At 38.8% G+C, this 17,185-nt stretch overlaps 2 long non-coding RNA genes across 2 annotated transcripts; one reads left to right on the top strand and one right to left on the bottom strand.

The window, feature by feature from the left end:
• Positions 1-232: 232 nt before the first annotated feature.
• Positions 233-6,468, bottom strand: LOC139439997 (uncharacterized). Its single transcript, XR_011650086.1, has 2 exons — positions 5,934-6,468; positions 233-362 (listed from the first exon to the last, which is right to left on the bottom strand). It is a non-coding gene; the product is annotated as an uncharacterized lncRNA (long non-coding RNA).
• Positions 4,802-16,781, top strand: LOC139439996 (uncharacterized). The gene is made up of 3 exons (XR_011650085.1): positions 4,802-5,022; positions 5,137-5,285; positions 16,038-16,781. It is a non-coding gene; the product is annotated as an uncharacterized lncRNA (long non-coding RNA).
• Positions 16,782-17,185: the final 404 nt, after the last annotated feature.

Raw genomic sequence — 17,185 nt, 5'->3', positions numbered from 1 at the left:
GCTTGTGATCTTTGTAGAAGGAGTCTAGGATAAGGATTCTCAAACTGTGTTCTACGGATCTTTAAGGGTCCCTGAGACACTTACGGGGAGTTTGCAAGGTCAAAACTACTTTTATAAAAAACCAAGGTGTTATTTGCATTTTTCACTATGCTGATATTTGCCCTGATGGGGCAAAAGCAACAGAGGGTAAACTCCTGGTGCCTTAGTGCAAATCAAGACAATGGCTCCAAACTGTACTTGTCATTATATTCTTTACCATCACATACAATTAAGAATGGGGGTGGAAGAGGAGTGGATATGGCTCATGCAGTTGAGCACCTGCTTCCCACATGGGAGATCCTGGGTTCGGTTCCTGGTGTCTCCTAGAAAAAACAAAAACAAACAATGAGCAAAAATAAACAAAAGAAACCAACTCAGGGGAGTTGATGTGGCTCAGTGGTTAAGCACCAGATTCCCACATATGAGGTCCCGGTTAAAAAAAAAAAATTGGGGGATGCAGTTTATTTTAAAATGTCCTTGCTCAAACATTACTAAATTTATTAAGTTTTGATTCTCAAATCACTTCTGCTGCATACCAAAGTACCGTGGTTATCTCAAGGAAAACTACTTATTCAATTATTTGGGCTGCAAGGTGAACTAGCTGCTTTTTCTTTCAGGAAACAACATTTTTGTCTGAAAGAAGGCCTGACTGACAAACCATGGATATTCAGACTTGGGTACACATTTTCTCAAAAATGAACAAAGTGAGTCTGTCTCTTCAAGGGACAGAGCTGGCAATAGTTATTGTCAGTGATAAAATTCAAGTTTTAAGCAAATATCAGAATTATGGAAAACTTGTATCCACCTCTATGAACTTAAAAGTTTCCAGACTTTTCTAGGAGATTGGTGGTGATGGTAACAAATGTGATTTTTCAGTATCAAATAATAACAAGCATAAATGATCAATGCATGATCATATAAAATCATAAATGGGTAAGAAATCCATTCAAAATGCAAGACAGGCTAGTGAATTTTAGTGTAACAGAATACAAAAAGGTCACAGATAATAAGGTTTCTGAGTCTGCATTGCAACTAAACTTTAACAAGCTACCATTTGTCAGGTTTGAATATCAAAGAAGATATTCATAATTACCAGAATAGGAGATTAGAATATTTTTTCCTTTTCTATCTAGATATCTGGGTAAGGTTAGGTTTCCTTCACATCCCTCAACCAAACCAGCATATGCCAGCAAATTGAATGTAGACACAGATATGAGACGCCAGCTCTTTTGTTCATCTAGACATGAAAGAGATTTGCAAAAATGTAACTCAACTCCAGTCTTTTCAAAAATAGTTATTTTTCATTAAAATATGTTACTGATATTAACATAATGGGTCTCTTGTTGCTATTTTAAATGAATTGATAAACATTTTTAAAAATTTCTCAGTTTTAATATCTAATACATTAAATTATCAAGAGATAAGACTCACATAAACATAAGGGTTTGAGTCCCAAGAATTTTTTAGAGTGTAAAGGAATCTAGAGACCAAAAAGTCTGAGATCCCCTGCTCTTGGAAACATAAAGCCACATGATGAGAGGAAGTTTATTTGCTCCCAGAGACTGTTAGGGAGAAGACATTCGTGTGGGATGTCACTGAAATGAAGGTAAAAACCTGGCACAGCAGAGCAGATCAGAGCCAGCCAGCAGAATGGATTAGATGGTCCACATTTTATTTCAGTTTAGTAAGGAAACTTTTCCTGAAGTCATTTTTAAAGCAATAGTACTAGCTTGTTCTCTCTCTAAAGACATTTTGTTTTCATAAAATTACAGCCTGGAAAACATTCTATGTGTTTAGTCTAAGTAGGTAGCCTGAGTTGTTTGTTAAATACCAGATCTCAGATCTGTGGCTGTTTCTCAAAAATAACTACAAGACACTGGCAATTAAATTTATGTATCATTTTGATTATTTATACTTTAGTGAATCAAAGGAGGTAAATAATGGTCTGTATCCGAGCACTTCCATCAGCATTTCATTGGCAAGCCTTTCATTTATTTTTTTTTAGGAGGTACCAGGGAGTAAATCCAGGACCTTGTACATGGGAAGCAGGCACTCAACCACTGAGCTACATCTGCTCCCCTGGCAAGCCCTTTAGATTCCCTCTATTATGAATCTGGACAAAATACATAAACTTCCCATTAAACAGTGTCGAGAGAACCATCATTTATGCCTGCTTTTATTCCATCGTCTCTGCATTTCTGGGGTGGAGAGTTCCAGAGATGCAACCATGTAAGACAGGCATGTTTAATCTTAACCGTTATCACATTTCTCCTTCCTTTTGCTTGCAATGTTGTTGTTCACTCAGAGTTAGGGGTTCTTTAGTTCTCTCAGAGTGCCGGAGCATTGGGTACAAATATAATATTATACAGCACTGAGTAAGCAGTTGATGGTCTCTCTATGAGAGTTTTGGAAGGTTTACTTTCTTTCTTTCTTTCTTTTTGGTTTCCTTGGTTTCTCTTTTACAGGTACCTCTGTTCCAGATGGTTTGCTTTTTGTCCATGTGATGGACATCCCTTTAATCTAGTCATGCTTAACAAAGGAACTGGATTCCTTCCATTTTGCCTCAGAAGAAGGTTTTCAGTGATAGGTAACTATGCATTTGTTGGGAGAATGAACAAAATCACCTCTGAGGTCTCTTCCTACATTTAATATTCAGTGGCTCCTAGATTTATTCTGTCCATTAATCAAAAATCATTAAACGATGGTGGAGGGGGGCTTCTAAAGCAACTGGGGGTGACAGCTATCGTCCTCAGCCTCTCATCTGATAGACTGAAGTGAGGGAAGCTCTGCTTCTAGGCATTCAGTACAAGTAAGTTAATGAGCATCCACCTCACGACCTTAAACCAGACTGCATTTTGTCATACGTAAAAATGAGAAGTAAATTTATCTTGAAACAGACTCTATGGGCACCATCAAGTATTGTGAAGACTCTGTGCAACTGGTTTGAGTGAATGGGGAAGAATCTGGAAGGGCTTGGAAACTGTAAGCCAAGTCAAGAAGTAATTTAGGTCTATATAGATTAAAAACTAATTTTTTAAAAGTGGTTGATAATCTGTCTACAGAACTTTCTCATTAATAGTGGTGGAAATCTCCTTGATATATTGAAAAAATATATATGTTTCATCTTGCAGGCAATTCTGATGCTTTAGGAATGGCTGGCTACCTGGTGCTCTGTGTTGAGAAGGGCTCTGAGGCCCAGTCAGGGTCAGAGGGAAAGAATGCCATGAATGACTCATCACTGTATTTAATTCTCTTACAGATTGTGATGAGCATTATTATCTTTACTTTATACAGGAGCTACCTGAGTATAGAGAGGCTAAATAACTTGCCAGAAATACATAGTGGAGCTGGATTCAAATACTAAATGCCTCTGAGGGACTATTAGTCAGTGTGATGCCGTGGACAAGTCACAACTTCTCAGGACCTTTATTTTCTCATTTCTAAAAGCTTTGGACTAGATTGCTTTCTAAACTCCCTTCCAGCTCTAATGGCCTTTCATCTCTGAACAGTCCATTTTAACACCTCATACCCTGGCAGTCTTGCCCTCCTTTCAAGTCCATGTATATATATCATCATTGGACCCTTTAGTCCTATGCATTGCTGGTTATGCTTTTATGTGTATAGATCTTATTTCTTCAAATACATGGGAAATGCCTGGAGAGGAGGGAGGCCTCTATGTCCCCTTCAGTGACTAGCATAGCACCTTGCACATGGGAGATGTTCAATAAATATTGGCTTGGTCTGATATGACCCAGACCACCAAGCTGTGATATGTTATAATAGGCTGACCCTAGTATTTGCCATGAACAGAGGGACAATCAGATGATCATTTCTGAGTCAGTAACATCCCAAGGTATGTTTGATGATTTAGTGATCTAGAATTGAAGGTGTTCTTTACCCCACGGCCAACATGCCCTGTCCTTCTGGCTGTAATGAATGCCTGTTTATCTTCTGGCCTTCAACAGTAGCTGTTTCTTCAGCAGCCTGACTTAAGACATTCCATATATATACTCAAAGAAGGCTTTCTTTCACTATTATTTTTCTGTGGAAGCTAAAATGCTGTCTTGTTTTTCCAGTTCTCTTCCAAAGTGTGATGATTTAGATGTTCCTGCTGTTAACTGGCAGCTTTTCCATTTCCTTCTAGCATTGAGTGCCCCAGACTTCTTTACAGAAGCCACTAATGAGCATCTTGCTTCTCAGAGCCCCAGTTCATTAATAATGTAGAACTTCAGCAATGCTTGAAGTTCTGGACCTTATCTTTTCCCTCTCCTTCAATTAAGAAACAAACAAAGAAATATTATTTTGTGCGGAAGTCACTTACTTGATCCTGCCTGCCGTAAGATTCTAAAACAGAGAATTTATGCAAGAAGCTCAGTATAGCTTTCCAGTTGGGCTGAAATCTTGCTTTTGATCATAACTTTCAAAATGAGTGTGCCCTTCCTTTTTTTTTTTACTGTCTCTTTCTATTCACATTAAGTCTTTCCTGATTGAACATCAACCTTCCAAGTGTACTTCTTCCTTCTTTCTAATTAATATTGGCTGAGTCCCCAAGTTACAGGGAACAATTCTTGGGACTGTGTGCATTGGAATATAGAAGTGGAAACATTGCTGCCCCATCCCCCCTGATTGGCTTCTATCTCTAAATGATGGCATTTATTCTACCAGCATGCTGGCCCCTTACACAACTTTTTGTCATTCAGGTGATGCCAGGAGAACATCAATGCCCATTTGTCCTATTTCCCTTGTAGCATTGCAACAGCACAGAGCACAACAGACCCGTCAGCAGCACAAATGCCATTCCTGTCAAACCTGCTCTTCTCGTGCCCTCTGACGAACCAGCAATCTGTGCAGCTGTGTCTTTGCACAGGGGATTTCTGGATATTAGGCCTGACGTCTTTCCTTTCAAGTTCTGCCTTAGCTCTTGTTAGAGTGGCCAAGCTGATAGAGAGCAATATCTGCACCCCTCACTGGATAACTCTATTGGTTGGTCTCTTCACCTTCAGGTTTTCACATATCATACCTCAGAGGAAAATGTGGTAGTGTTTTGCTTTAATTTTGATGTCTTCTGGGTTTTTTTTTTTTTTGCTTCTTTTTCAGCACTCAAGGTTTCCTGTTCCTCAAAAATTACATAGAGATAATTGCAAAGAAAACATATATTTCTGCCTTCTCCAAACATGCTCAGCTCATCATTGTCATGCTCATAAACACATGCTGAATCTGCCTCAGCAATCTTGCCCCAGACATGGGTGAGTGAAGTTTTATTTTCCTTTCTATGAAAAATTCTAAATTTCTTATCTTGTAAATTTGGCATCTGCTTATATTCACGCCCAAACCCAATATGTGTGAAGTCCTACAGATTAGAATCATCTGCTCCCAGGATCTGTGAGGTAACAGGGAGCTTTTCCCAAGTATCCTGAATGTCTACCCATTTTATCTACTATGGCAAGTTAGAAGTGCTAGCTCTTCATATGATTACATTAATTTTGCAGGGCAGAAGCATTTGCAAGCTTTCTTTACAAAGACAGAAAACTAGAGACTAAAATTCTTTTAGGTTAGGTGTATGAGGTACTATGCAAGTGTATGAGGTATAAATGTATGTACAACAGGTGTATGAGATACTTGCAAGGTTATTGATTTTCCCCTTCTAAACATTCCATTCCTGAACTTTGGAAACATGGTGGTTTGAATTAATCCAAAATCCCTCATTGGGATTAGCCCTTATCTGTGACTACAGAAAAAAAAATTATCTTTTTTATTTTCTTATCATTGAAGCATATTCAGAAATTGTTCTTTGCCTTTATTTTTCTAAACAATTATAGAAAATTCTTCCCACCTTGCTGAAGCCTTTACAATAGCCTTCAAAATTTAATAGCACAGATATACAGCTTACTTACCTCTTAGACATCCTGTAAGATACTATGAAGAGTAGAAAGCCTTTCCCAAGTCTTCCCCTGTCTATGAAGTTCTGCAAATTTACTTGCAGGGCCCCCGTTATCTCCAACTCCATCTCCAGCTTGACTTCAGCCACATTCTCAGCTTGTTTTTGGGTATTGATTTTTTACTGTGGGTTAGATCTGTGCTCTGAACAGGGGGTCTAAGAAAGGGCTTCTGCCCTCCATAAACCCTAGTTCTGGGGCATAGTGTTTGAGTGGTTGTCGGGGGCCGAGTGGGGTGGAGGGAGAGGAGAAGTGCACACTTAGTTACAATATAACATGTTTGATGACCTAAGAGGAAAGAAAATCTTGCGAGAGGCCCCACACAAAAGTTTCCAACTCTACCTAAGATTCGAACTCTGCCTACCAGAGTCTCTTGAGAAAAGACTTGACTCAGGGCTTTCAAGCTTATTTTGAGGAATGAGGGGGAATAGTGCACTGAGCCCTGGAGAGGGGAAAGGGGTTTCAGACAGGCTAGATAACGGGGCTTCCAAAAGCTTAGTGGCCATGAAAAGGCCAGGCTAGTTTAAAGAAATCTGATATGGCTGGAATATACAGCCTATGACTAAGGAGTACAAAGTATTTGACTAACTTCCCATTGCCATTTAAATCATTATAGATTATCTTGCTTTACTAGTGGTATAGCCACAGTTCAAAGATTAGTAAGAACTGTTATACCTACTGTCCTGTTATTTGTCACTCTTTTTGTTCAGTACCAGCACTCTCAAAATAGTTAAGAAAGTCAGTTAACTGCTGTTCCATTTCTCAAGCATTGATGCTAGTTAATCTTCTCAAGTGCTTTATCTTGATGCAGATAACCCTCTTTGTCAGTTAGGTGCCTGAGTAATCACACTATCAGTGTCTCCCACATTTATGTCATCCTCTCTGCCAGGAATTACTAGCTGCTCCAGCCCAGATACACTTGGTTATGTGTTAGTTTTGAATACCAATTTAAAGATTCATGTTAATTTTACTTTCAAAAAGGAAACTTTGACAAAAGCTGATTGTTGGTACCAACATGCACTGTATTTTTTCCTCTTTTTATTTGAAAATTGCACTTTTACAAATCTAATAATCAGTCATGCTTGAGTGATCACAAGGTGTTGGGGTGTTGGAGCTTTTAGGGGTATGGTTGAACTGAACTATGTGACCACTCTACCTGCCCAGGTGTAGGGTCTAATTAGGGAGTGGGACACCAAACACCGCTATACAAAATCATCTCACCTCCTCCAGCAATCTATTCTAGAAATTAAAGATTCGGTTTGTGCATTTTGTTTTGAATTTATTCCTGGCCTGACATTTCAAGAAGTGTATGAAAACTGCTGGGATAGCTACTGTGTTAGAGGAATTGCAATCACAGAAAAGGGGAGGTGACCAAGAAAAGCAGCAAGAAAGAAAGTGAGGCAGAGCGAAGAGGACTGAAGAGAAGTGAAGAGAAAAGAGCAGGCTGGGCGGGTCAAGACACAGGGACCACATCGTTTAATATCAGGAGAAGACAGATGGTCTGGAGGCAGGATGGAATGGATTCCTTTCTGCTGAAAGCAGCAGCAGTGTGCCCTTGGGCAAATTTCCCTTGGGATTGCAATCTTCTGTTTCCTGAACTTCTCACTCCTGCTATTTCTAGTTCTGGACCATCTGATCAGAGACTACGGAATTTTCAGCTCTCTAGGCACTAATTTCAGGGGCCAAAACAGCAAGCCCTCTGCAGCTCCTACCACAATCACTGCTGCCCTGCTGGGCTGTGGTGTTGTGCCAGCCCAGGCACTCTTGCCCAGGAAATAGAAAGTGGCATTTAAGTAGCACTTAGGACTCTCCCAACCAATCCTAAAGACTCTGTCTGAATCAGGCTAATTCTAAATTAAGCTTTCTCTGGGTAAATGAATAAGAACCTAAGAAACCACAGTGAAAAAAAAAAAGATATGAAAACTTGTACATCTAAACATATTTCTTCTAACCCCACGTTTTGACAGGTATTAACATGATTCAGTGTAACTATGACTTGATATCTCTAGTTTTAGAATATATCTCAATCAAATCTCAGTATTTAAAATACCCAAATGTATCATGGAATTAGAAGAGTTCTATTTATTTTATTTTATTAATATTCTTATTGTTATTAGCTTAAAAGGGTACTGAGGCTCTAAAAAAGAAGGGCCTTGATCTAAGCCTCACTGCTGGCAAAGGAAAACTAAACAAATACTTAAAAACCAGACCACCCTGGAATATAGTAAAATCTGCTTTCCTTTATAAAATCACATTGGACCAGTTTTGGATATGTATTAGATGAACAGGAAAATGCATTTACTTTAGTTTCATGTTAGTTTTGAAAAATCCTATATAAAATAATTTTGAATTGACTGCCGTTTTTCATGTTCATCTACGGGGTGAATTGCTCCGCATCTCCCAACGATTTTCCTGAGAAACCAGTCTTGACCTCAGAGCAATTACTTTCCCTGGACAAAATGCACACAAAGGGCTGCCAGGGCCTACTGTTCTGGAAAAGGCCAATGTTTGCCTCAGGAATCATACCCAGATTTCCACAATGCACTATGAGATGCTGCACTGGGTCACTGGGCTGAAGCCCTGCACTGAAGCCAAGTAGCGTTTAAACCACTAGACTCAGAGCTTGCTCACCAAGGGTCAGAGTCATGTTCTCAAATGTGACTCAACTGTGGTTTTTGGATTTGTCTGTGTGGGATACTGGAAAGAATGCTAGTTAGGTTGGGCACACTGAATTCTAGTCCCAGCTCTGCCTCAGGTGGTCCAGAGCAAATCGTGTAAACACCCTGAGTCTGTGACTCTCTATAAAGTACCTCTGGTTTGTCTACATAGAATTGTTCCAACTGTCAAATGGGATAACAAAAATGCAGTGTTTTGTAAATGTAATGAGTTAAAGAAATGTGGAATATGATAAATTTTTAATATTCCTAATATTTAGATAGTAATGAAACAGTTAAGCCTTTGTTTATCCTGTATGCAAAAATAGTAGGCTGAGGATTAAAACCAAAGGCTATATTGTGCTGCAGAGGAAGGTAGTCTGGTTTGCTCCATGCCTTTCAGGTTAAATACACTCAAACATGCATTTACCTAATAGACTAGGAAAGATATGTCAATAAACTGTGGACTCTTGGGATGTATTATTCACATTCTGTGTATTATTCTTTAAAAAACCTTTTCCTTTTTTTTTTTTTTTTTTTTTTAATTTTTTTATTTTTTATTGACTTTGTAATAATATTACATTAAAAATATATATGTGAGGTCCCATTCAACCCCACCCCCCCACCCCCCCCTCCCCCCCCCCCCCCCAACAACACTCGTTCCCATCATCATGACACATCCATTGGATTTGGTAAGTACATCTTTGGGCACCTCTGCACCTCATATACATTGGTTCACATCATGGCCCATACTCTCCTCTATTCCATCATGTAGGCCCTGTGAGGATTTACAATGTCCGGTGATTACCTCTGAAGCACCATCCAGGGCAGCTCCATGTCCCGAAGATGCCTCCACCTCTCATCTCTTCCTGCCTTTCCCCATACCCTTTGTCCATTATGTCCACTTTTCCCAATCCAATGCCACCTCTTCTATGTGGACACTGGATTGGTTGTGTCCATTGCACCTTTATGTCAAGAGGAGGCTCAGATTCCACCTGGATGCTGGATGCAATCCTCCCATTTTCAGTTGTAATCACTCTAGGCTCCATGGTGTGGTGGTTGTCCTTCTTCACCTCCATCTTAGCTGAGTGTAAACCTTTTCCTTTTGACCCATTCCTTGTACTAGATCTTCATTTCTAAGCAAGTTCCTTAACACTACCTTTCCAAAGTAAAACTAAAGAAATACTTTACTTTTCTGGATCTTTTTCTCCCAGGAAGTTTCCCCTTGACCTGGATATGTTCTGTCAAGTATTATCAGTAAATTCATTCATCTGATATTTTTTGAGAAGTTACTGTGTGCCACCACTGTTTGGGAGATAGATCAGTGAACAAAACAAACAAAAGGCCTTGCCATCGTCATCATATTTTGCATTTATATATATTTCTAGGTATCTCAATTTATATTGTAAAATCTGTGTATTCAAGATTAAAAGTGACCAATAACTGATAGTTGCCCACCTCCATTTCTAGCCTGGACCTCTGGTCTTTATAGCTCTACTTTGCTATTCCTCTTCTCCCTCCCAGCTCAACTCTTGACTTTTATTCCAGGTAAAGGCCATTAGGTAATCCATCTTTGGGTGATGGAGGCCAAAGAGGGGCAGTTCCAATGTAATTATTTACTCATGAGGACACATAACCTTTCATTCTGACTGTCATACTAATCCCCAGCCCTGCAGCATGTTCAAAGTCTTAATCCTTGGGTCACTTAGCATTTCCAGATAAAGTTTTATAGCATTTGTTGACTTAGTCCATTGCATATTCAGGTAACTTAACATCAACTGGGCCATTTTGAGCATAACAAGTTCATATTCACTTTCATCTTCCTCTCCCCATTATCACTATTTAAAACCTCTTCTACAGTTCTTATTTTTTTTAAGGTTTATTTTACTTATTTCTCCCTACCCCCTCGTTGTTTTTGCACTTGCTGTGCTGTTTATCTTCCTTGTTTCTTTAACAGGCACTGGGAACTGAATGAGGGCCTCTGATGTGGGAGAGAGGCACCCAATTGCTTGAACCACTTCTACTCCCTGCTTCGTTGTGTTTCTCATTATGTTTTTCTTCCTGCATCTCTTGTTGCACTGTCTTGTGTCAGCTTGCTGTGCCTACCGATCACATCAACCTGCTGTCTTGTTCATCCTCCCCAGGAGGCACCAGGAACCTCTGCTCCCTGCTTTGTTGTGTCTTTCATTATGCTTTTTCTTCTTGTATCTCTTACTGCATCAGCTCGCTGTGTCCGCCCATCATGCCAGCTCACCATCTTCTTTAGGAGGCACCGTGAACTGAACCAGGACCTCCCATGTGATAGGCAGAAGCCCAGTTGCTTGAGCCACATCTGCTTCCCTTCTACATCTTTAGGACACCTACTTCTATTCTCAGTCCAACCCAAATCAGTCCTCTCAGCCAGTGACATCCTTTCCACTACTCTTTAACCCTCACCTCTGATTTACTCTTTTGTGAAACTTTTGCCACCCTGCATCCAGAGGGATATTTCTGAACGCCAAGTCTTAGTGGAAACTCATTAGTCTTAAGGTAAAGTTGTTGAAAATCTTTAACTTAGTTCACAATGTCCTACAAAATCTTATCTCTTTTAATGTCCTATCTTGTTATCCTGTGTTCAAATCATGTCCTTTTATGCCTAGAAGTTTTTGAGCATGTTTTCCTCTTCCTGAATCACTTTTTTCCCTTCCTCCATTAATACCTTATTCAGATAACTCCATTTCTCTCTTCATACCTGGTGTGGAAATCACTTTCTCCAAACAACATCACATTAACAATTTCTCTGAGCCTTCCTGTGGCCTTTTGTAGAAATGGACAAGCCCCCACTATAATTCTTCATGTTGTATTTTAACTATCTGACTCTTTGTCTGTCTCACCATCTAAAGCGTAAAATTCCTGAAGTTAGGGATTCTACCTATTTTGTCCCTATTGTGGTTATAGTAATCAGTTCAGTGCTAGGGACTTAGCAGATGTTAAGTTAGGAATTCTACCTATTTTGTTCCCTATTATAGTTATAGTAACCAGTTCAGTGCTAGGACTTAGTAGATGCTCAATAGTTATTTATGGAATGAAGGAATTCAATTTAGTTTCTGTCTCCACTGATTTCTTCAAGACTACCAGTGGGCTCTTGATCTAAGACCTATCCAATGTTTATTCTCGTCCATCTCTACCCAATTGTTTTTTTTTCCAACTACGTATTCACTTTTTTTTAATACACTTCTTTAAAAATTAAAGTTAATAGATCACAAAGAATCTACCCAATCATTTTTGACACATTCGTGATTTTTTTAAAACCTCCTTTTGAAATTGGTTCTCTCTCTACCACTATCAATCTATCTTCCATAGTAGATTCCTTTTCTCTTTTAAGTCCTCAAGATGGGCATACTCTTTGTTGAAAATTTCTCCTTAAATTCTCACGTAGGAAGCTCATCTATTTACATAGTTATATAATAACTTCTATACTTTTAGATGACTCAAAAACACTTTGCTGAGCCCTTAGCACAATCTTGATCTCAAATCCTTCCCTATCAGATATTTTTGTTGAGTCCTTTTTTCTCCCATGACCTTAATAGTTCTGAACCTTCAAACTTTCTCCAAAAACTTTGCCTCCAAAATCTTTATCTTCACATGGCCCCGTAATTGTCACCTCTTTCAATCATCCAGTCATCCTAGATTTCCTGTTTACCAATATTAAATGAGCTACCAATATCTATGACTTCTTCCTCTGATATATTAATGATCCTTAAATTGCCTTCTGTTTAAACTTCATTATGATATTTCTGACCCCTTGCTTACTTACCTTCTTTCTTTAAACATCTCAAATCTACATCCTCATCTAGGTACATTCCCTAGGAGTTCTCATGTTTGCATCTTTATTCTACCTTCCTAGACTGCCTTTCTCTTACTGGTTTGCTTACCTAAGTTCTACTCTTTTCTCGAGACTCAACCCAAAGTTTTCTTTTACTTTAAACATCCCCCAGTTGCATTAATCCATAAGACTCTTCCGTAAGATGGAACGTATCTTATTTACTATGCTTTTGTCATTTAACATATACTGCAATAAATATTTGTCATTTATTCCCCTTGTAATTCTCTTGTCCAAACTCAGAAATCAAGACTGTGAAGACTTGTGATATTGTGACTAAAGTGATATTGTACTATATCACTTGAATTCTAATCAGAATTGTGTTTTAAGAAGGTTTATCTTGTGGCAGTGTGTCCCATGGAGAAGTGGTGTGTGAGGAAAAGGAAGGAGTACAAAGGAAGAAGAAGAGTCATAGTGAGGAAGGAGACTAGATATGTGAGACCAGTTAGAAGTCTTTGCAATAGTCAATCAAAAGACAACAAGAGTGAATTTGAGTGGAGAGGGTGGACAAAGAAGAAGTAAATATGAAAATGAATTGTATTATGAAAATAGAATCAATAAGATTTAGCAGATGAAATATTAAGAGTAAGAGAGACAGAATAACCTTGAGTCCTTCATTCACTCAAAAATATTTATTGAGCATCCAGTTTGAGGCACAATCCAGATGCTGCTGACCATAGAAAAGACAGTTACTCCAAGCTCTCAGAGAGCTTACATTCTAGTAGATGACACCAAGATCACAGCCTAAGTAACTGGAAGATGATAAGAGCATTGATATAGAATGTAAATATAGAAATACGAGGTGGTTTCAGATAAAAGATAATATATTCAGTTTCAGACATAATTATTCTGTGCAGGCACTGTTTTATCACTTTGCATGTGTTAACCCACTTAAGCCTCATTACAGTCCCATGAAAAGGTGTTAATTATTATCTCCACTATATAGATGAGGAATCAAGGCATGGAAAGTTTAAAGAATTGGGCTGAGCTCAAACAAAGGCAGACTGACATTTGAGCCTGCAGTCTTAATACTAAGCCATATTGAGTTTTAGATGTTTTGCGACTAGCAGATAGAGATATTTAACAGATAATCAGAAATGCATAAGAGATATTTAGAAAAGATTTAAAAACTGTGTATGGATAAATGCTTGGGAACTATCCATATGCAAGTAGTACTCTAATCCAGGAAGGGGAATTATGTGAAATCCTCAAGAAGAAACAAATTTATATTTTAATTTGCCTTGTAATGTATCAGTGACACTTCCTTAAACTCTTCCATTGGCTTTTGTGCATATTAAATTCTTGATTCTTCTCATATTCCTCTAATTAGTCTTTTCACTCCAAGATGTCTTTTCAGTGCTCCATTTTAATATATCCTTCTCACTCTACTTATTCTCCTTGGGTGATCTAATATAAGTCCATATCTTCTTTTACCATTTGTATATTAATAACTTCCAAATCTGAATGCTCAGTCCAGTCCTCTTTCCAGAGCTCCAGACTGGAATACTTAGCAACTTCCTGGATATATTTACTGAGATCCTCAGGTCACCTCAAACTCAGTGGAATTCATTTTCTCTGCTTCCAAACTTGCTCTTCTTCATATGTGCCTATTTTCATGAATGAAATCATTATTCAACATCCAGGCCATAAAACCTGGAGTCATTTTTGAGCCCTTTACTTTCATCTAATAGGTCATCAACTATGTTTTTTAAATTTCTCATTTTTATCACAATTAATTTATCCTGGTTTTAATTCAGGTCCCATTACTTTTGAGATGGATTTCTGCAAATGCCACTAGTTAGTCTTCCACACTGCTTCCAGAGTAATTATTATTAAACTTAAAGGGACCTTGTCAAATTCCTGTATATATTTCTTCATTGGCTCCCTATAGCTTTCAGAATAATTTTCAAAATCTTTGGCAGAGCTTCCATGTCTGCCTTTATAACCTCATTTCCTACTTCTCATTGGCACGAACACTAAACTCTTTAGCAGGCTCCAAAAGGCATCATGTTGTTTCACTACTGTGTGCCCCTGCACCTTCTAGTCCTTCTCCCAAGAATGCCCTCCTCCTATTCCTCACTTGGCTGAAAGCTGCTTATCCTTTAAGACTTTCAATTTTACCTCCATCAACCCAGAAGCCTCCATGGAGCTCATCCCTACCCCTTAGCTTGATTTAGATTGTCCCTCCTCTGTATTCCTATCCAATCCTATATGTTCTATTTTAGCATGCTGTTACCATTCTATACTTATTGATTTATTAGTCTCTTTTCCCCTCAGCTGTAAATTCTTTTAGAGAAGGAACGTATCTAGTCACTTTTATAGTCCTATCATATAGTACAGTCTGGTATAGAGTGATATCCCAATAAATTTTTAAAAAGGATAACTAACTAGGAAACAGGAAGTATTCCTTCCAAAAATATTTACCACCCCATTTTGGAATTCTGTAGTGTGAGATGGAAATTTTTCCAAATAAAATGGAAATAATTATAGGACTATGAGAAAAAGAAAAGGGGGGGGGGCATTGGGATTATTTATTAATGAGAATGCAGAGAGAAGATCCTATAGAATATATGATTATTATTAAATGCTTTTTTCATAGAAACATCAAATTTAAACTATCAGCTTCACAAGAGACTTCTACATATCTGTTCTGTTCGTAATTATCTCCCTAGCATTTGGAACCTGATAGGCATTCAATAAATATTTGTTGGATTTTGTTGAATATGAGCACAGTAGAGGGTATTCAAGTTAGATAGAATACAGCTGGCTGGCATTGAAAGAATTTGAATGGGTTTATAGATCAATGCTTTGCATTGATTTATTAGAGATCTTTATGGATAATCTTTCACCATTTGTATATATGTTGGCAGCTTTCTCCCCAGTTTGTTCCTGTTTTTTACTACATGTCTTAGTTTGCCAAAAGGCTGCAGATTCAAAGTACCAGAAATGTGGCTTTTATAATGGGGATTTTGTTTAGGGCAAAAGCTTATGGTTCCAAGGCCATGAAATGTCAAAATCAAAGTACCAGCAGAGACACTTTCTCAGGGTCCTGCCAAGGTTCCTGACTTTACCTCCAGAATCTCGGCTGTGGACACCCAGACCAGGGTTTGTCTCTTACTGGGCCTCCTCTCTCAGTCTCAGCTGCTCCAAATCCTTCCCAGGTTCAACTGCGAAGCATCAGACATATCGCTCATCTCTTCATCTTTGAGCTACTCTGCAGTCCCAGGCTCTTGGGAGCTTTGTGTTTAAGCAGTCCTAATGTCCTCTCTCCCATGGCAGGATCAAAAATGGTGGCTCCCTTGTCCTGTGTGTGCCTTTCTCTCTGTGTCTCCTTTTTTATCAGACCCAGAAAGAGGGCACAGTCCAATCAAAAGGCCCCATACCCACAGGAATGGAATAGTTCAAAAACAAACTCCTCTTTTAAGAATTCATAAAAGAACTTCAAACTGTCACACTACCTGTATGGTGTTTTTACTTTATAGAAGATTTTCATTTTTATGTACTACAACCTTTCATTCTTTTTATGTTTCGTGTCATCTTAAAAAGGCTTCCCCAGGATGCGGCTGTGGCTCAATCAATTGGGCTCCCGTCTACCATATGCAAGGCCCTGGGTTCGCATCTGGGGCCTCCTTGTGAAGGCAGGCTCGCCCGCATGCTGTGGAGAGCCGCCGACCCGCAAGCGCCGAGGAGAGCCATCTCAGCAAGGTGACCCAACGGAAAGGGAAACAAGCAACAACGCAGAAGAGCATGCAGTGAATGAACACAGAGAGCAGACAACAAGCAAGCCACAAGGGGGGAGGGGGAGGAATAAATAAAAATAAATAAATACAGACACAGAACACACAGCGAATGGACACAGAAAGCAAACAGCAAGCAAAAAACAAAAACAAAAAAAAGCCTTTCCCCACCCCTGGACTGGGAAACTTTCTTCTGTATTTTATTAGGTTATGATTTTATTTACTTATGTGAAGATAATACATCTGGAATTTATATTTATGTATGTAATGATTTAGTTCATTAGTGCGCATCCTTCTTTGTATATTACTTTGTACCTTTGTGCTTACAAATTTTTCCTGGGTTGATTCCAAAAGACAGGGAATATGTAGTCAAATCATTGATCATAAAATTACTGCAAGGTAGGTGACTCAGCTGGCCTCCTGCTTTCATCATCTCTCCCTTTCACTTCTGTGACGGATTTCTTATCAGTCACAATTTTGGCTGCCCCAACTCCTCCACTCAACAATCACTAGAATATTTTAAAAAACACTAAAATAAATCTCTATGACACCAGATGTTTGTGTCTATTTTGTTCACTGCTGTATATCCAGTGCCTAGAACAGTGCACATAGTAGGTGTCTGACAAATGCATGTTGATGCAAATATAGAGTGAAGCATGCTGCTTCCCAGTTAAAAACCCTTTTAGGACCACCCTCTATTTTGTTTACCAATGTGTAACAATCCTACATCACAGGGGCCATCCCTCTACTGTAAAAACATGCTGAGTTCTTTCCCTCCTTCGCACTTCATGGAGCCCACACTGTTACCATTTTATGAATCTGCCATCTTCTTTTCTACTAGACAGAAGCATAAATGTGACTGCCTCAGGCAAGTCTTCCCCGACTCTCTGAGAATATACAGATACCTCAAGGTTTTGTTTTGATTTTTTAATCACATAATTCTGTGACTCAAATTCT

Source organism: Dasypus novemcinctus, chromosome 11, assembly GCF_030445035.2.
Source record: "Dasypus novemcinctus isolate mDasNov1 chromosome 11, mDasNov1.1.hap2, whole genome shotgun sequence".
In the NCBI taxonomy this organism is placed as follows: Eukaryota; Metazoa; Chordata; class Mammalia; order Cingulata; family Dasypodidae; genus Dasypus; species Dasypus novemcinctus.
The sequence above is the reverse complement of the archived record's forward strand: the minus strand, read 5'-3'. Positions and strand labels throughout refer to the sequence as shown.